General features: G+C 46.3%; 1 protein-coding gene and 1 long non-coding RNA gene across 7 annotated transcripts in view; one reads left to right on the top strand and one right to left on the bottom strand.

Moving 5' to 3' along the window:
- HSD17B12 (hydroxysteroid 17-beta dehydrogenase 12) overlaps positions 1-20,278 on the top strand; it is a 278,867-nt gene that overhangs the window by 3,100 nt on the left and 255,489 nt on the right. Inside the window, exon 2 of one of the 5 annotated variants that reach the window (XM_074013912.1) lies at positions 16,890-16,903. The exons of 1 other annotated variant lie outside the window; for it this stretch is intronic. The gene's annotated coding sequence lies outside the window, so the exon portion shown is untranslated. Of the gene's footprint in view, positions 1-16,762; positions 16,904-19,682; positions 19,809-19,926; positions 20,018-20,278 lie in introns of those variants that run through there. 3 more of the 5 variants (XM_074013909.1, XM_074013908.1, XM_074013911.1) reach the window with 3 other exon arrangements.
- Positions 220-20,125, bottom strand: LOC135967022 (uncharacterized). Of its 2 annotated transcripts, none has more exons than XR_010580814.2 (3): positions 19,666-20,125; positions 1,748-1,915; positions 220-1,380 (listed from the first exon to the last, which is right to left on the bottom strand). It is a non-coding gene; the product is annotated as an uncharacterized lncRNA (long non-coding RNA). The 2 variants fall into 2 exon arrangements; XR_010580815.2 differs by having other exon boundaries at positions 1,770-1,915.

The following is a 20,278-nucleotide window of genomic DNA, read 5'->3' as shown; positions in this document are numbered from 1 at the left end:
TTGCCCTGTTTCTCAAAAGAAACCTAGGGGCAGGGGCAGAGCCGGTTATAAAATTCATGGGGCCTGGCACAAAATGAACATGTAGGGCCCCTTGTTCAAAAAGCAGGAAGAAAGTGCCTACATATAATGCCTTTGTCTTTCTTCCACAGTCTATCTCTAGAATCATCATGGTGGTTTTTTATTTGCTCTTTTTTATGTGGTGCTAAATAAAAATAAAAATTTTAAGTTTTTAGCATGAATTTTACTATTCATCACATATGAATAATACATTCATATTATGTGATGCCAGTTGTAAATGTAAACACAAGAGCATTTAACTCATTTGTAGAACATCGAAATTACACAATTCACATTTCATAGGTCGTATATGCATAGGTATTTCATTCTTACCAGAACAGTGGAGATGCTGACAAAATGCACTCCACTGTTTTTATTTCACTTCTTGATACAAGCGCTTTGTACCAGCACTCTCCACCTTCAGCTTGCTGTTGAGGAGAAATAGGTATGGATTGCTGTATCTTCACCTTTCCTTCTGCGTCATCATTTTCAGCATGGGTGTTTGGCAAATACAGGGAAGGAACATAAGTAAGAAATGCTACTCTAGGGTCCCTTAGTCATTAGTGTTTCTTAGAACTCCATTGCCTTCCTTCTGCATTTGAAGCAGCTGGTTCAAACAGAAAGCATGACCTCTGGGCACTGTCCGTGTCCCCATCTGCGTAGTCATAGGCTTACTTTCCATTCTACTTACCGTGAGTCTCGCTGAGCTCCCACTGGAATTCTGTACTCCTGGGCTACTGCCAGCATTGTGGGGGCAGGAACGATGGATGGGCACACACATTCTCTATTATCCCATAGACTTCACTTACAAAACACAGGTTCAAAGACATAATTTTCAAGAATTTCAAGCAATAACAGTAGAATCTTAAACCAAGCATGGAGCCCTTCTGAGCCTAGGGCCCTGCAGCTACATAAGTTGCACCTTCCTGAAGTTAATCCAGGTGGGAGGAAGTAAGAAGTAACCTAGACCTCAGGCTGAGAGCCCTATTACTCATCTTCCTTCATCAAGTGAATAATTGTATCTGCAACAAAAAACAAACAAACAAACAAACAAAAAAACAAAAAAACTTCAACAACCTCCATTTTTGACCCATTGGGACTTTCTTCTCCTCTAACCAAGTCCCACTCTGTGAAAATTCACCACTTCCTGGTGACGCTGTCACACCTTTGAGGGGAGAATTCATCTGCTGATCTCTTCATTGAAGCCTTGGCTTAGAGCCCAAGCCTTGCAGATGAAGTATTGGTTCCAATCTGCACCCACCACTTTCAAGCTTGGTTCCATCCAGCAGATACCCTGACTGATCTGTACGTAGGTTTCACCACCTAAAAGTAATAAAATATACTTGTCTTGATTCATGAATAATTGTGCTAATTATTTAGTGCTTCTTCTTGTTTATCTCAAAACTGCTCTGAGGTCTGCCCAGGGGTCTCCTGGCCCAGGATGACAAGTTCTCAGATATTACTTTGGCAATAAATTCAATTGATGTTGTGGAAGAAGCAGGGCTTGGTGCTTAAAGGGTCAAGGGGAAGATGGGCCTACATTCCTGATGGACCCAATAAAAAGAGTATTTTTCCTTCCTTCATCAACTGCCTTTTGCTCCTCACCTACTAGGGAGCAAAGCTAGAGGGCATCTTAGAGATGTGAGGTGGACTAGTTTGTAAATAAAATAGCATTAAAAACACATCCAACCTAGAGAATGAAGACTATTGACCTTCCATCGTTGGTTCAGGGACTTTGAGAGTTTTTGAGAGTTGTGTTTTTCAGGCTTAATACAGCTTTCCTTTCTAGCCTGGTCCTTCAGGTGACACCAACACCCTTTTGAGAAATATTTAGCTTGGTCTAGGCTACTGAGAGTACCTAGGAAAAAAAAGAAAAAGAAGAATTATTATTCTTGTTTATTATTTTATAAAACCTTTACTAGACTTGGAGTCTGCTGCAGCGACAGTCCAGTTAGTGGACTGGAAGACCAATCAATGAATAATTATTGACTGTTTACAAATGAGCCTAGCACGGTGTTTGACCCATGGTGGGTGTTTAATAAATGTTAGCTGACTCAGAGTGTGTCTCATTATCGTGGCACTATGTGATAGTGAAAGAGCTATGAATTTGGCATCAAACCACATAGGTTCAAGCAACCATGTGGCTGTATGCTCTTGGGCAAATTATTTACCTTCTTCGTAATCTGCTTATCATACCTAAACAATGGGAGTATTCACATTATAATAGCTACCCCACACAGTTATTTTGAGAATGAAATCAGAAGTGAGTTGGCTCATTTTAAAGCACTCTAGATACGTAAGTGATACATGTGTTTGTGTATATATGTGTGCACAAAGACAGATATTAAATTTATTTTTAAATCCTGTCTTCCTCTCTTTCCCATCTCACTCAGCAATAGAAGTAGGCATAGGTCTCTGATAGGCTGGATGGCATCCTGAGAACAGTGTAACTGTGGACAGTTCAGGCTTTGCAGCCAAGAAGGCCTGCATTCAAATCTTAGCTCCTATATTTGGTTGGTTAAGTGACTTTTGAAAAGTTATTTAAATTCTCTTAGCCTCAGTTTCTTGACACTTAAAATGGGTACCTACCTCAAAAAGTTATTGTGGTGATTGAGTTGATATTTGCAAGGCTTGGCTCAGTGCCTGGCACATACCAAATGTCTATCACTTTTATTTTTTATTATTATTTTAGCTATTATACCTTTGGCCCAGGGAAGCATCAGAAAAATGACTTGGGAACATCTTCTTATGAGGCATGGTGTGGGATGGCATTTCTACCATATGCTTTTTCTTGTTTGGGTAGATTCTTCCTTTTCTGAAGTTAGCAGAGACCTCTTAGACTCTTCCCCATACACAAGGACTTCCCTTGGGAGATCTGGGTAAAGTCCATCTTCCCTATACTCTACTGAAAGCCATTGGCCCTACCAAGCAAGGGACAGGCCTAGGCAACTTCTCTGGAACTTTCACTTCAACTAGGAACTCAACTCTTTTGTCTCAGAAGTTCCCAACCCTGAAAGAGAGGGCATTCAGGTAAGGAGAGAGGGACTCAGTCAATGCTTAGCACAGGTCTGGACCTCAAGTGTGGGTGGGAGAAGATCATCTGCATTTGACTCACAGAAGCCTAGAGGCAAAACTCGAGTGTTCCCTCAGCTGAAGTAGATGTTCCAAGTCCTCCTTGAATGCTGTGAGAGCCCCTCAGTGATTCTCTGGAGGCAGGTACCACTATCTACTCCTCACTCAGGTCTTGTGTTGCAATGACCTCATCTCATAGTGGAAGACAGAAGAAAGTAACCCCTTACCTAGTCCCTACGGACTTATTAAAATTGGGAACTCAACACAAACTTCTGTGTGGCCCATTATGGAAGGTCATACACTAGATTCTCAGGATCCAGCAATAACTAAAACACAGATGCTGCTTGCCATTGTAGCACTCGCACTCCAGAGGTGAGAGAGGCTTTTAACAGTCCACATTCTCCTTTTGGTAGGACCCTTACCAATCCTGGGCTGTTATGCAATGATAAAGCCCTTGTCTGAACAATAAGCCACCATAGGCTTCTGTTTCCTGTTCCAAACTTACCTGCCCGATGTCCCATTCTGTTAAGAATCCTTTCATCCATGAGTTGATGTGTGTTAATTGGTGTGGAAGTACCAGTTGGGAAAGAACAACTTCTGTCTATTAAGATCCAGATTTTGGCCAGGCACAGTGGCTCACCACTGTAATCCTAGCACCTTGGGAGGCCAAGGTGGGAGGATCACTTGAGTCCAGGAGTTCGAGACCTGCCTGGTCAACAAGGCAAGAACTCATCTCTACTAATTTTTTTTTTAATTAGCCAGGCATGGTGGTGCATGCCTGTAGACCCAACTACTCTGGAGGTTGAGGCAGGAGGATGGCTGGAGCCTGGGAATTCAAGCTTGCAGTGAGCTATGATTGTGCCACTGGTCTCCAACATGGGTGACAGAGCAAGACCCTGTCTTTAAAAAAAAAAAAAGATCCAGAGTTTTCGTCCCAGTGGTCATTAGTAATATTTAGTGAGAAGAACAGTCTTCTTTTATGTTTTACTGCAATTCGTTCTTTTTTTTTTTTTTTTTTTTTAGAGACGGGGTCTTGCTCTGTCACCCAGGCTAGCGTGCAATGGTACAATCATCGCTCACTACAACCTCGAAAGATAGGCGCGCGTCACCAGGCCTGGCTATTTTTATTTTTTGCTATGTTGTCCAAGCTATTCTCAAGCTCCTAGACTGAAGTGATCCTCCTGCGTTGGCCTCCCGAAGTGCTGGGATTACAAGTGTGCACCACTGTGCCTGGCCCAATTCATTCCATTAGGAGTCCATGGGCTGATTATGTTAGAATGCATGGGCCCTAGAACTATAGGACTTACCCTGACCACCACATCTTGAGTATTAAGAACCAGAGAGCCAGAGAAGACCTGCTCTGCAGGGAGCAGCCTCATCCTAGCCTCAGGTCTGGGGCAGGAGTGAGGATCCCAATTCACTACAAAGGTTATTTGCTTCTACATACTTCTCTATATTTGCATAGATTTAGAAAACAACAGTAGTTTGGGGAGATGATATAAGGGACAAGGGAAGATCAAAATAGCCACTTCCTTCCCTGAAAACTCCTACGTTAGCCACTTCTCCAAAGCTAGAGAGTTTTTCCTACTCTACCTTAACTTGGTAGTTTCTAAGCTCTCAGATTTTTAAAAGCTTAATCATCTATATCGTGCAAGTCGCAGCATGATGAAGGCTGGTCACTGCTGAGAGGTTGATGCATTCCCACCAGGGCTTGGAAGCAAATTGGACCCCAAATCCCTAACCAGAATGAACCTTTCATATGCATGAGCCCCAGATCCTATCAAAACATTAACAATTCTCGAGTTACAATCCCAATCAAAGTTGTGTTTGACTTGTAATTTAACATACTATCTTAAACCAATTGGAACCCATATATTTGGTAATACTGGTGGCCCAGAGCAGCAAGTTATTCCATGAATGAAAACATTTGGTAATAGCTCTAGAGATGAGGGATGAGGATGAGAGGATAGGCCAGAGGACAGGCCAGAATGGGTTGTCTTTCTTCTTTTTTTTTTTTTTTTTTTTTTTTTTTTTGAGACAGAGTCTTACTCTGTCGCCGAGGCTGGAGTGCAGTGGCACTGTGTCAGTCACTGCAACCTCCTTCTCCTGGGTTCAAGCAATTCTCCCGCCTTAGCCTCCTGAGTAGCTAGGATTACAGGCACCCATCACCATGCATGGCTAGTTTTTATATTTTTAGTAGAGGATGGGGTTTGACCATGTTGGCCAGGCTGGTCTTGAACTCCTGGCCTCAGGTGATCTGCCCGCCTTGGCCTCCCAAAGTGCTGGGATTACAGGCGTGAGCCACCGCGCCCGACGAGTCTTTCTTCTTATAGTCAGTGGTCATAAGGCCCTTCGAGGAAGTGGCACCTTCATGTTTTCTCCTACATGTAATCAGAAGTCCACCTTCTCACTGAACAGCTTCCCTCCACTGACCTCAGGAAGTGGAGGATGAATAGGAGCAGCCAAGCTAATTAGGGGATTGAAGGCAGGGTCTTTGTCATCTATGATTAAGGAGAGGTGAGTCCTGTGGTGTGAGCTATACAGCCTCTGCCTCCCCTAGCTGGTCCAAACTCCAGTGAGTCAACACTGACCCTTAACCAGAGGTGGGTGAACAGAGCCTAGCACAGTTACAATAAGGGTAGATGGAGTGACGGCTTATAGCTACTGAGAAAATCCATTACTTACCGTCAGATTATTCTTAATGGCAGTTCCTGAAAACTCTCTTTTCCTTTAAGGTATAGGACCTAAAGAATTCTACTCTTAAATTAGGTGTCCCGGCTGTCAGTCTTATAGCTAATTCCCAAATTATGAGAGTCCAATGCATTTTCCAAATATGTAATGACTCCCTTTTGTTCTACGTGGCTTCGCAAGGTATCTGAGATCATCTTAGAAAATGAAAAAAAGGTAAAATGCTTCATCCTAGAGGTAATGTTTTCCTCCTCAGACAGGTTGCACTTGCCCTGTGGAAATGAGACAATGAATGAGAAGGAACACCAGATGCTTCTTCCATCAGTCCTGATTGGGACTTAACAAGGTGTGCCCCACTGCTCAGGTTCCCCTCACCCTTTGAAACTTCTCTCAATGTTGAATGGAACTCCACTTCTGTCTGTTCTGGAGAACCCAGCCAGGGCCTGAAGAAGGGATGCTCTGTATTTCTGAATACCAGCTTCTACACTTAACAGCTATGTTTGACTTTGGACAAGTTATTTAACCTCTCTAAGCCTCAGTTTTTCAACTTGAATGTGGAAATTGTAATAGGGACTGTTTCATTGAGTTGTCATTAGGGTTGAGTGGGATGATGTATACATACCTCTTTGCACAGTACCTGAGATTAATAAATATGGGGTTCATTAAATATTAGCTATTGTTACTCTTGATATCTTGCCAGCAGAAAAGGGGTGAGGCGCTCTCATCAAATATTTTTAACCTTCCTGAATGGCAAGTCTTTGTCTTTTTCTGGGTTCCTTCTGAGCTATGTATCATCCTGTAAGTAGGTGAACACAGAGCCTCTTGGGTACCTAACAAGAAGCCAGGCCACTGCTAATCAAAATCAGGCAGTGAGCAAATGTTAATTGTAAGAAAAACCAGGAAGATCTCCCATCATCTCTTGGGGCTTTTACTATTGCACTGATTAACTGTGAGCCAGACATTTTTTTTTTTTTTTTTTTTTTGAGATGGACTCTCACTCTGTCGCTCAGGCTGGAGTGCAGTGCAGTGGTGCAATCTCGGCTCACTACAACCTCCTCCTCCCGGGTTCAAGACATTCTGCTGCCTCAGCCTCCCGAGTAGCTGTGACTACAGGTGCATGCCACCACGCCCGGCTAATTTTTGTATTTTTATTAGAGACGGGGTTTCACCATATTGGTCAGGCTGGTCTTGAACTCCTGACCTCATGATCCACCTGCCTCGGCCTCCCAAAATGCTGGGATTACAGGTGTGAGCCACCGTGCCCAGCCCCCAGAACATTTAAAATAATAATAAGATCTGTGCCCCGACACATCAGCCAACTAGTTAACCTGAGGAATTTCAGCAGGGAAAGGGCTGCAGAAAAACTTGGTTCAGAGCTTCAGTAGAATCCATCTTGCTCCCTTTTTGACAGTCACGTTAGGTCTTTTGTCTGAGAAGGATTCCGTGTCCATCACTTAGTTTATCAGAGAATGTGTTTTTAAAGGCTCCTGAGAGCAGGCAAGAACGATTTGCCTCATCCTGTTGCTGTTAAGTGGGATATACAACCATTCTGATGCAAATCTTTTTTGGGAGAGGAAGGTTATCCAGGCTCCATGACTCTTCTATAAAAAGTTTAGGTCCTTTAATGGCGGTGACTCTAGATATTTGTGGGAAGAGAATGACTGGAAAGCTAGAACACATTCAAAATCCAAGGGCCAGAAAAATTTCAAGCTCCAGCCTCAGCCTCAGATCTCCGGGGACCAGCCCCATAAGAACCATCCATTCTAGTCCAACTTGCAAATGGAGCCCAAGAGTTGAACCTCGGCATGGGACTCAAGATGTCTTTAAAGTTCAGAAACACCTGGATTATCTGAAAGCGGAACTGGGTCCAGGTCCTGTGCTGAGGTCTCCAGTTTTCTCTAAGTAAAAGGTTTCTAGTGGCGAAAAAGCCTGTGGCCTCTGGGCAGAGATTTGTTCTATAGAGAAACGAAGGAAATGTGCAATAGAGAACAGTTTTGCTCTGGAGCTCCCTCTACTGGCTCTTTGATAGAGATCCATCGCAGTTATCCCGCCCTGCCCTCTGGGTATTAATTTAAAGCATCCGAGCATCCTGGCACCTTGAAGCAAGGAGAAAAGGTGTCCTGAGGTGCCAAGGAAGATGAAACTGCACATACTGGCTTCTTCTGCCTCCTTTACAATTTCATCTAATGTTTTGGGGGTGCCAAGATAATGCTGAGCATTTTGTGTGCATTATTTCATTTAATACTCACCATAAACCTGCATTTTACAAATGAGGCAGCTGAGACCTGAAGAGATTAAATAAGGTCCTGGCATCACCATAGACTAGTAGACCTCCTTAGTGACCCTTATCATTCTTATTACTCTCCTGAGTGACAACTCAAGAGAAGCAAGAGTCAATGGACAATGTGAGGTTGGAAGTGGCACTTGCTCTCGTCACCTAATATAAAGAGGCTCTGAGATTGCACCATAAACTTCCTGGTCCTACAGAATTTCAGCCCTGTTTGTTTTTTTATTCTTTTATTTTATTTTATTTTATTTTATTTTATTTTATTTTATTTATTTATTTAAGATGGAGTCTCACTCTGTTGCCCAGGCTGGAGTGTGCCGTGGTGCGATCTTGGCTCACTGCAAACTCCGCCTCCTGGTTTCAAGCAATCTTCCCACTTCAACCTCCTGAGTAGTTAGGATTACAGGCGTGCACCATCACACCTGGTTAATTTTTTCTGTATTTTTAGTAGAGAATGGGTTTCACCATGTTGGCCAGGCTGGTCTTGATCTCCTGACCTCAAGTGATCCACCCGCCTCAGCCTCCCAAAGTGGTGCTAGGATTACAGGCGTGAGCCACTGCACCCAGCCCCTGTTTTGTTTTGTTTTTTAATTCATCCCTCAAGGCAATTAATTACATGGCAAAGCTTTGTCCAATCTGCACTCTCACTGTGATGCCCAGGTTGAAGAAAGCAGGGAACTACCATAGTGACTGAGAAGAGTTTCCATGACAGAAGTGAGGCCTTTTAAAATTTGTGGAACATGTTCATGCCTCCTTTTAAAATAAAATTCCATGAGATAGGTAGGGCAGATAGTAGCCCATACATTTTACAGATTGGGAATTTAAGATACTGAGTGCCTAGTTCCAGGTTTTGTTTAGGGGCAAACGGCAGAGTCAAGGCCAGAATTGTCACTCTCAGCTTAAGTTCTGACTTTTTGGTTGGTGTTGGTTGGAACTCAGAGCCTAGCATGGGATTTTTAATTATATAAAATAAAGACTGTGAAGCTACCTTCTGTTTTACATCCAGATCCTTTCCTGAGTCTCTCTGTTTTGGGTTGGTTCATAATTGAGCTTCCTTGATATTGAGCCATTTGGGAATTGGGAATGACATAAGCCACTCATCTTATTACTGTTGATCTCTCACCAGGTCCACATTTTAGAGATATCTAGGTCCCTGAGAGAATCCCAAATATTATTTCAGTTCTCCAGTAGCTCATGAAGCCGTAAATATTTCACCTCACCCAGGAGAATCAAAGCATTTTCACATTGGTTCTTATTGGGGAGTTGAGATATGGGTAAGTAATAGGAGTCCCATTCCTGCTTTGCCTGGGGTTTGGGTCTCCAATTTCACTGTCAGTGTCTCTTTAAATCTACACAGTGGGACAGTGGCTACACCAGACATTACTCAGCTCCCACCCCTGACTCAAGATTTTCCACTAGCTGCCCCTTCCCCTAAAAACAGAGTGATGTTATAATGGTATCAGAATGGCACCTGCTGATAACAACACAGAGATTACAAGAGCAGAGTTTCTGCAGTGCCTCCTGAGCAATTGGTTGTCATTGTCGTAAACAGAACAGCTAGGTTAAAAAGATTTATCCATAATGTAACCTCCTGGACCTCAGCTATGGGTGGAAGCAACACTTTCTGGTTTGACCTCCTAATACCACAAACTCCACTTTGCCAGAAAAGTGACTTCTTAATGAATAGTCTGTTCAGACCGGCCAATTTGGAGTGTATTCATATTTCGCCACCTGCTGGTAAGACTGATCATCCCCTGGTCCAACTGTAGCTTTGAGCATCTGCGCCCCTGTTGCCCCCCTCCACCAGGAAAGCCAAAATGGTCTCACTGAAGAAGGGGAGGGGAGAGCCTGGAACTGAACACTCACAGGGAATTATGAGTGATGGAATGTGGATTGCTGACACCATGTCCCTTTCCTCTTGCTTGTTGTAGGAGCGTCAACGACCAAGAGGAGACCAGATGAGTTTTCAAAGCAGTCCTCACACACCCAGGACACACCTCATCCTTTGCCTCGTGCTTTCTGCAATGTTGCTGTTCATGTTCATCTTCCTATTAACATTTGCCATAATAACCCCTTATTGACCACCATTATTCCTCCATCCACCACCCACTCAGCTCCTTCTCTGAGGTGCCCTCTAATGGGCAGTGACTTTGGTCTCTATTTGGCAAATTATGTCCAGGTGGTTAACATTAATTTCTCTTTCTCCTATTTCTCCCTCATGCTAGACTTAGTCCAACACTCAGCCCCCTGTCAGGAAAACCATAGTAAATCCTACTTTCTGCCATAATGAAGTTACAAGACACTTTTCCAGAGCAGTCACACTCAATGAAGGGACCCAGAGTATATCTGAGTGTGATGTAATTGAAACCACATGGAAAGACTAGAAATACCTTGCCCCCAGTCAGATACAGTGAAAGAGCTTACTCAAGACTGGACTAAGATTTAGAATGTAGTGGAGCTAGGGAGGAGAAAGAGAAAGATCTTCAGAAGTGGATTGTCTCTGAATACAGGATGAAATCATCTAGATTTTTTTCTCCAATTAAATTTGCATTTCATTCAACCACATTGCAATGGCTTCATACTGGGCATTTTCATTTGAGACCCAGGCTTTTCTTCATGGGTCCTGAGCCACAGGTTCCTGGATGGTGAGGTAAGTGGCATTTGCCTGCACTGTCTAAGGTGATTTGTAGTGCTTTGATAAACCCTGTGCTGATGAGTCAGATCCACCCTGTTACGCCCTAAGATTTGTCCTCTATTGGTCCCTCTTTACCCAAATGCTCTTCAGGGATCCCAGCCCAGATGTAGATGTTAGTCCAGCCTCACAATGTTAATTTAGACCTCTATAAAACCAAAACAGATCCTGAGGATTGATCAAACCAGAATTTGTTGACGTCGTAGTAATCTCTTTCTCAAAGACAATCACTACTACAAAAAGTGTAGCTCTCTGAAAACCCACCATATGTAGAAGGTGTATTTTCTCCCCTCCCCTTTTCTTTCTACTTTTATAGGTAAGCTAGCACTGATGGAAGATACCAGGTTTTCAAATGTGAGTTGAAGGTCTCTCTTCTCATGACAAGATTCAGATCCAATTCATTATTTAACTAATAACCTTTCCAATAAGTATAAAAAATCTTGCCTATCCAGCAGATATGTTAGTCCATTATTTCTCTATGTCTCACAGCCTATACTTATTGGACTAGGAATTAAAGAAATACAATCCCCATTCTTTACTCTTGGCCTACCAGATACAGTGATCCAAGCTTAGTAGATGAGCAGCTAATTGCAAGGCTGCTTTAATAGTGAATGAATAAAAAGTTCTGCTAATTCAGACCTACCCAATACCCATGAATTTGTGATTGAGCTATCTCTCGACCTGCTGAATTCAGGAAAATAAACAACTGTCCTTCAACCACAAGGTTAAGGCCGAACGCATGCAGGTATCTCTAAGCATGCTTCAGATTGTTCTTTTTTCTCTGTGGCCATGCTTTCCAACCCCTGACACCTTTCTATTTAGCCTCTGCTAAGCTCAAGTGTACTGGAATCCTGATACCTGCCCCAGCCTCAGCCCCCTATCATGTGCTTGCTTTGGCTCCCCTGTCTTTGCTGAGATCCTCACCATGAAACCAACTCTAGATATCCCTGAGTGACTCTCTAGGTTCTCATTCTCCCAAATGTGCCTTTTATCACCAAGGCATGGGAAAATCTATCATCTGGTTCTCCAAGGTGTCCAGCAGTTAGAATGGCTGAGAGAACAAGGGCATTTGAGTTTGCCCATGGATAATGGGGTTGTGCGAAAAGCAGATGTTGTCTCAACTGTTCTGAAGTTGAACAATGTAACTACTTTCAGGTGAATAGACTGTTGAGACTATTTTGAGTTGTTGATGGCAACCAAAAAAAAGTGGGGGAAGGGGTGGAATTCCAGCCACTTTCCTCCAGCAACCAGTGGTCCTTAAAACTTTCACCCTCAAATCTCCAAATATGCTGGCTTCTAAGAAGTGCTTCCCAAGACCGAATATACCTCTTGATCAGGGTAAGTGATGAAAATGTGTATTTAACAGGGGGAGGGGATCTTAAAATAGCCTGAATTATGCATGCTGTGGCCTATCTACCGCCACTGGGATAATGGCTCAGCCTATAAAGTTTTCAGAATCAGAAAAATGATCAGAGATGCTAGTTTCTAAAGGAGCGTTGGAGGACTAGGATAACTAGCTAACTCAAGGTGCATGTAGACTTTCTGCTGTTCTTACTTTAGGACAGCTTTCTTGGAAGACTAGACCAGGGAGTTCCTAATTCTTCCCTAGCACCATCTCAGGGGCATCCTCGGTGTGGGTGGAAACATGCTTGGATGCAGCAGCCTGAATGAATCTCAAGTTCACTGCATGTCCACCACAAACTGGTTGGTTTCAGACAAATTCCTTGAGTTTTGGATGGGACTGAACCAGCTAGGGCTTTCCTTGAAATAGGATGGAGGGGTCTCTTCTCAGAGACAGATAGCGTTGTTCAGGGGGCATCTATTGGCTAACAGGCTCCTTAGGAGGAATAGATCAGTCTCGTTATTCAGAAAATGTCTGAGAAAGTCCCAGACACCTCCAACTCCACATGATGGGGAATAGACCTGGAATATTAAAGACCAGAGATTGGAATAGAGGCAACATGATGGAGTGGTGTGGTATGAATGTTGGAGCCATACAGATATGAATTTGATCTGATCCTTAGTTTTGTAATTTCAAGCTCTAAGACTTTTGGAAAAGCAGCTTAAACGTTATGGTCTCTATTTCCTTAGCTTTCAAATGGGAAAAGTAACAACTGTTTTGGGAGTGATTCCTATGCTCAACAAGCCTAAGGGGTAGATACCATTATCATAATGACACACAGAGAATTGCCTTAAGGATTAAATAAACCTTCTTATGTAAAAGTGTCCGGCACAGTGTCTGGCATATAGTTGAAGCTGAAAAACTATTGGTTTCTTCTCTCTCCTCTTTTCCTTAGGCCAAAATAGTTCTGCTCCCTGATGAAGACACCTTTAGGAAAAGAGGAATCCCTTTCCTAGACTTCCTCCCTGAGGGACTTCCCTTGGTTGATATCCTGGGAACTGCACTGTTTTTCCTTCTCCAAATCCAGTACCTTACCCAACTGGCATTTTTCGTGGTGCTTGGGGAGGAGACAGTCGATGCAGGCAGGACGTTTCTGGGCTTCGCTCACCCTGAAAGAGAGGAGACTCAGTTCTTTTCAAGGGCTTCGTGACAAGCAGCCTACTCCCACAAGCCCTCTGGGGGAGCATTAGGGGGAACGAGTCCTCTTCATGCTTGGGGTGCCCTGTAATGAGTTGGCAATGCAGAGGCGGTTTTCACCTTGGACAGGTTCCACATCAGTCTATTCATTCGCAGGGTCTTTAGCTTGACTGCTCAGACAGGAATTGGGCACCACAGCCCTTAGCACAGGATGATAAGACAGCTCAGGAAGCCAAGGTCACCAGCTCCAGCCCAGACATCCTCCAAAGGACCTGACTGAGGAGTAGGGGAAATGGAGATGCTAGCTATGGAGGTCTAACTTTCTGCAGATGTTTCTGCGGAGCTTCCAAGCCGCTCTCGCTCTGTCTTGATTACTGGATCGAGACAGAAACAAGGCAGAGAGGCGCCCTCTTCTGGGAGGGAGGAGCAGAGACATTGAATCCACCAGGAAGCCGGCGTTACACTAGCATAATTTTGGCTGCTGCCCTTAAAGTTCTGATGTGTATTTCTTCCATTTCCAACACTACCTTATTTGTTAGGACTAGATTCTGGGTTTGCTTAAAAGCTGTTAGTGATTTTAAATGAATCTGTCTTGATCTCAACATCAGACGCAATAACACTCAGCTACTATATACAGCATAGAAAGCAGGTTACATTCTAAAGTGCCCTGCTCTGTGTAGTTTAGGTAGTCCATACAGAAACCATGTGACTTCTGTGAATGTGCCCACACACATGAATTTATGCTTACACATACCTAATCTCATATCTAAAAACATACCTACTCTGTGCCTTTAAAAACATGTTTAGCCTGACATTTTCATTAATCCAAGGAGACTTTATTGAAATACTGCCAGTGTCTCCTGTCCATCTGGCCACATTTGATGACCCCATGTGATAAGTCATCTTCAGTGCAAGAACCAGGGCCGCCTCTCTCTCATTGATATTTCTCCTGACTGCACACCTCCCCACTGCAGCAACGTTCTCACATGCATACATGTATGCAATAGTGAGCTAAAAATAAACAGCTGCTGATGGGCTGCCAGAGGGTGTCCTCCGTACACAGCAGATGTCCTCTGTCTCCCTTTAGTAAGCACAGCTCAAGCCACAGACAGGAATTGAGGGTACTGGACGGGATAAGCTTTACCTCAAATCTCTCAGGCAAGTTACAAAGAGTAGGAGAGCTTGAAAAGGGAGATGACAGCTGAGGCCCATGATCATTCTCTCCCAGGCCTTGTGCCCCAAATCCAAGGGATAACCTCTGGAAAAGTGTTTACTGGCATCAAAGGAAACCATTGCAGGGAAGGTTGATAATTAGGGTTAAGAAACAAGATCAGCCATTCCTCCAGCCATGATTGTAAATAGCTCTCTGCTTTTGGTTTCCCCCCTTTCAGGGCAGAAGTTATCCAAGTGGATCTAGAATATGTGTGCATTTAAGGAGGATGATTTGTGTGCATGTGGTTTTCTTCACATCTTCTAATCTGTAAGAATTCTCCCTACCTCCATCACTCATCAATCAAGAAACCCTTTGTCATGCTGAGGTGTGGCATTTCTTCTGCTGAAAACCTCAGATTCAGACACACCCCACACACCCTGAGACACACACATCCACACACACATGCACACCCTTCCTCACCCTTGGGAAGCAAGCTCCATTCAAATTGGTTTAAAAATAGCACTAATCCATTGAGTTCATTTTTCAGGGACGTTATTTTAAGTAGAAAAAAAGATATCCTGGTCGTTGAGAGGGAGAAAGGGTAAACGTCATCTCTCCTTAAAAAGTCCTGATAATGTCGCTGGAGAGTAAGCATTTGCAGTCTTTGTTGAATTTTCTCCTCCACCTACCATTCAACAAAAGTTGTTTATTCCCGAATACCGTGCCATCTGGGTATTTATAGAGGTGAGTTTCCTCTTCGGGTGGAGAGCAGAAGGGAAAGCCGCAGTAGCAAGCCGGACACTCCCCTCTGGGCACTCCCCACCGCCAGAACTGACGCCTTCGAGGGCGGTGGATTTGTGAATCAGCTCCCCCTTCCCCCACACAGGGGAGCCCCTAAATGGCTGCTGGCCATTTGCAAAGGGTTGTGTGCATGTGTGTATTTAATTGCAGGCTTATTTGTTTCTGCTCTGGGAGTCTGTCCGTCTCTCTGTAACTTGGATCATTGCTCTCTGGGAAGCTGTATAGCTGGCTGATTCCGTGGGAGACCAGGCAGGATGCGTGGGCGCAGGAAACAGAAGAGGGAAAAGGAGGGAGAAAAAGAGAGCAGGAGAGAGAGAGCGGGAGCCTTAGAATCTGTTATTTGCGTCACTTGAAGAGCCGGGGCTATCTGCCCGACAAACAGACAGAATTAATCCGAGTTATAGCTATAGCTGTCTATGCTACAGTGACCAGACGAGAAAGGGCGGGGAAAGGACGCGCGCCGGAGTCTGTGCACGGTCGAGTTTGCATTGGGCGTCTTGGGAGGGTTTGGGGAGGGGGCTGTCCTGCTGGGCACGCCCCTCGGGGCCCCGCTTGCCCGGTGCAGACTAGGCTGCAGCCTGCTCTGCAGCTGCCCAGCCCAAGCCTGGGGTGGCGCCCGCCTCGGCCGCCTCGCCTGCTCAGTGGCTGCGCCGAACACAAAGCGCTGTCTCCGAGCAGAAGCGTCTTCTCAGCTGAACCAGACCCACCAAAGAGGAGAATCTGCACGTGACGTCAGTAGCTGATGACTGACGCAGGCTGGCAAAGGAGACTCAAGGCGGCTGCTCCGCGCTGCCTTCATGAGTCTATTTTCTCCAGCCCCCTCGTAGTGAATTACTAGAACGCAAAACACACACACAGACACACATATGCAGCTTTCAAAATATACATTTCCAAAGGCGGTGTGTTGCAAACACAACGCGATTTTGCAAAGCGTGGGTGGGAAACGTGGGAAGGGTATGGATGTTTTTTTTTTTTCCTCATCTGGGAATCTCCATCGTGGATAGCAATAGCTTCTAGAGCTCTCCTGGGAAGCTCCTCTGGGGAAGGGGCTATGGCCCCCACCCCCTACTTTCCTCAGCATGTAGGGAATCTGATCAATGGAGACATGCAGCTCTAAGAATACAACCACTCCGACGCCTTCTGCTCGGGGAGACTGCGAGGAGCTTGCAACAGGCAGAGACAGATGGGAGTTAACGGGAGGGAGGGAGAATATAAGAAATATTTGGGCATTTTTCTGATTTGAAAAACATTTTCTGCAGTTATGCAAGTGAGTCTGGTGGTGCAGGGAAAAAAAGTGAGGAGGGGGCGCTTAATGCACATTTAATGTTTTGGACGTAAGGTTCCAGCGAAATGCCTTTGTGTGTGGAGGTTTTTTCAGTACTTGCTAAAAATAGCATCAGGGTTTGATCTTGTTCCAGAAATAAACCGAGGGCTGTACTGGGATAAAAAGCCAGCGCGGGTGGAAGAAAACCTGGACATCACCGCATTCCTCCCCCCACAACTATGTCTGGAAATTAATTGTTGGATTTTTCCTCTCCTCTCTCCTCTTTCCATCCACTTTCTCTTTTCTCCCCCTGTGTTTCTCTTTCTCTCTCTTAAGGAGTTCCCGTTTGGGTAAGTAATATTATGTCATGTGCATGCCGCAGACTGTGAGTATGAGCTGACGCTTACTTTGTGCATGCTCCGGGGTTCTTTTTTGGCTGCCTTTTTCGCCCCTTCTAAAGAGGATAGTGGGACTGAGTAGGGGGTAAGGGGTGTAGCTGTGTGCGTGTGTATGTGTATAATGAGTTTGGGGCTGCATGCAAAGAAACCGAAAGAGGGAATTCTTGCAGAGCCGGGAATCACCCTCACGAATCTCTGAATCAATAGCGGCTGCAACTCTCTCTCTCGTTATGGGTCGGCGCTGTTGAGCTTGGTTTTCTCGATGGCCCCCTCCCCTCCCCATTTTCTCTGTCTTAAAGGGTGGCCAGACACGACTTAATGGGCCATATCTCTGAGAGATTAATGGAGACTGTGCAACATAGATCAAAATTGCATGGATGGGGTTGGGTAAAGACAGGGAAAAATCTCTACTCCTTTGACAAACCTCCCCGCTGGCTCCGGTCCGGGAACTGAGGACCGCGACCCTAGTTCGGGCTGGCCCAGGACTCGGTTGCTGTCCACGGAAGATAGGTGCTGAAAATGCCTTGGTCCTCCGCGAGTTCTGTTCCGAGCGCCAGGGGGCGGGGTTGGCGCCAGCTGCGGGTAGCCCCGCCCTGGATACAGGAGAGGGACACGGGGACGAGGGGGTTAAGGATGTTCAAAGGGGATAGTCGTGACTTCGGTGAGAGCTTTGGGGGAAAGGAGGGGTGAGTGGGAAGGAAAGGAAAAAAATTTAAAGGAGGGGGAGCGAAGTGTTAGATTCGAGGATGAGTCTAGGCCGGGCGTTTCAGGAATGGAAGGCCAATGGCTCACCGGCTTTCCCTGCAGAGGCCAGGCACTATCCGGGTCTCCATTCCCAGGATACCGCACCTTCCCGCCAGTGGGTTTGAAAGATTTCTCCTCGGTGATGGTGACTCTCAAAATAACAGGCTAATAGGTTGCTTTTTTCAGACCCTCGTCCCCTCCCACTTCATGCCCCCCGTATCCCCGTATTCTGTAATTCCCGGGAGGTGTGTAAGGTAGTGTGGTGTGACATTTTTCTTATTATTCCCCCTTTTCGCATGCTAGTCATAGAAGCCCCAAGTGAGTTGGTGGAATGAGTGAATTAGAAGCCAAAGCACAGGAGTTGTTGGTGCGATGCGCAGAGAATCCAAGCTAGGGAACATCGCGGGGCGCCTTAAAGCCAAAAGCCAAAGGTGTCTAAATCAGCCTGAAGGGAAATTGGGGAGGAGGTGTTCTCTAAGTTGCCAAATGTTATTGGGAATACCATCAACTCTCTGGGGTTGTGGGCTGGACCCAGACTGAGATTCACTGCAATCAGCTCCAGACACTTTGGCCGAATCTGTGGCCAGACAGGTGAGGAGGGAGGAAGGTTAGCAGAGGCAGGGGGGAATGAATATCACGCGCACACAAAGACATTCATGCTGATTAACTCCAGGAGAGGGAGAATAAAAGTACATCCTCAAGCTGGCCCATGAGGATGGGCTGTAGACAGTGGGAGAAATGAAGCACTCTTGCAGGTCTGCAGTAAGCTTTGTGTGCATGCAGGAATATTTTATATGTTTATTTAAAAATATAAACTTGGGACGGTGAGGTAAGTATTTGTGGTGGCTAGCCTTCAGGAGAGAGGAGACCAGGTCTCTCTGCTTCATTCACCCCTTCCCCTCTGTCAACAGCCTCTGGCTTTAGTGACCTGACCTCCACACAGGGTAACCGGGGTGCAGCATGGGCCGGGGGATGAGAGGGTGGGTGAGTTATGTTTAGCTCAGAAACCGTCCCTCTCTCGGAAGATTCCCTGGCTGAGACTGAGTATTCAACTCATAATAGTAACAAGGGCTGTTACCGATGTGCAGAATAACACAAATAACGCTGCAACCCACACTTTGTCTTGACAATTCCGTTCAAACCAAAGCTGCTCACAGCCTCTCGGCCCACCCCTCGGCCTCCTCGTCATTCACGGGGACCTACTCCTTCCCTTTCCCAAGCCTCGCCCCTCTCAGCCCTGCAAGTTTGCGTGGTTGTGTTTACAAATTCTGCCACAATTGCAAAGGAAATAGGGGTTGGGGGAGCGGTCGGGGCGGGAGTGGTGGTAGCGCAATAAAACACTTGCAACACGTGGAGCGGTGGTTGGGGGGAGGTGTCCAAGAGTCAAGAACGGGGTGGAGGGACACCCCATGTCCTCATTTCCCCCCCCCGTTCTTCCCCACCCCTTCCCATTGCTTGGCACAATGCACAAGTTTACCCCCCGAACTGGATCCTATTAAATAATTCAATGGTAGCGGTGTAATTTTGGTTGGAACCAGCACGGATTCCCAAGTCGTGACTGCAAAAAGTGAGTAATGCGCGCTGGCTGCGTCATGGCTCTAGTCACAGTTCATTCCGAACTGAGAAGGAATCGTGACTTCGCCTGGAGACGTCCCCTACATGGGAGATGGGGGGCGGGGGGGCCACCAAATCAGTGGGGACGGGGGTGGGGGGAAGACCTATCCAATGAAAACCGCTGCCAGGGGGGCATTTGAACTCCGCCGCTTGCTGTCTCGCTGTCCCCTCTCTGCCCCGCGCACCTCGCTCCCCCCTCCCGGCCGGCGCTCGCAGTGGCGCGCCTGCTCGCTCTCCCGCTACCCGACGAGTCCTCAACAAGTTGGAGGAAGGCAGGAACGCAGGGGTTAAGCTCGGAAAGCCGCAATTACCAAGATCGTGACCCTCCCACACAGTACAGTAACTTATATACTTACCTGGAAGAGCCCGCTTTGCCGCCGGGCAAACACCCGTGGGGGGCGGGGAGGGGCCGGAGGGAGCTGGCCGGCAGGAGAGGTGCTCCTTCCAGCTGGCTGCAGTGCGGACGGGACCGGCGCGCTCCCGTGGCCCCCAGACCGAGGTAAGGAGCAGGGGGTCGGCGCCCGGGTCGGCTGGTGGTCTGTCGGCTCACTGGTAGTCTGAGCAGAACTTTTTTTTCCCAGTTGCCCCGCGCCGCGGCGGCGGCCGGCGCAGACCGCGGAGCCCCCTCCGGCGCGGCGGGCGCGCAGACGCTCGGAGGGTGTGTGCTTGCGTCTGTCCGTCGCGGAGCCTAGGGGATGCCGTGGGAGGGTGAGTGGGTCGCGGAGCTGCAGGAGGGTGATGGTTGGGCGAAGGGGGTGGGTCGACAGGGACTTGAAGACAGTGCCTCCACCGTCTAGAGATGTTTTCTCCGGGCGTGCTGGGCAAGGGTGGGAGTGTGTGTGTGCTCGCGCGCGCCCGCCCGCACGTCGATTCCAGGGTGCCAAAGAACAAATATGGCAACTTTCCCCCCAAGTTCTTGCAATGTTTGCAGTAACCCATCCTGGTGAGGTTTCCCCCACTGGGGGACTG

Source organism: Macaca fascicularis, chromosome 14 (assembly GCF_037993035.2).
Source record: "Macaca fascicularis isolate 582-1 chromosome 14, T2T-MFA8v1.1".
Classification (NCBI taxonomy): domain Eukaryota; kingdom Metazoa; phylum Chordata; class Mammalia; order Primates; family Cercopithecidae; genus Macaca; species Macaca fascicularis.
Note: the sequence above shows the minus strand (reverse complement) of the source record. Positions and strands in the feature narration are given on the sequence as shown.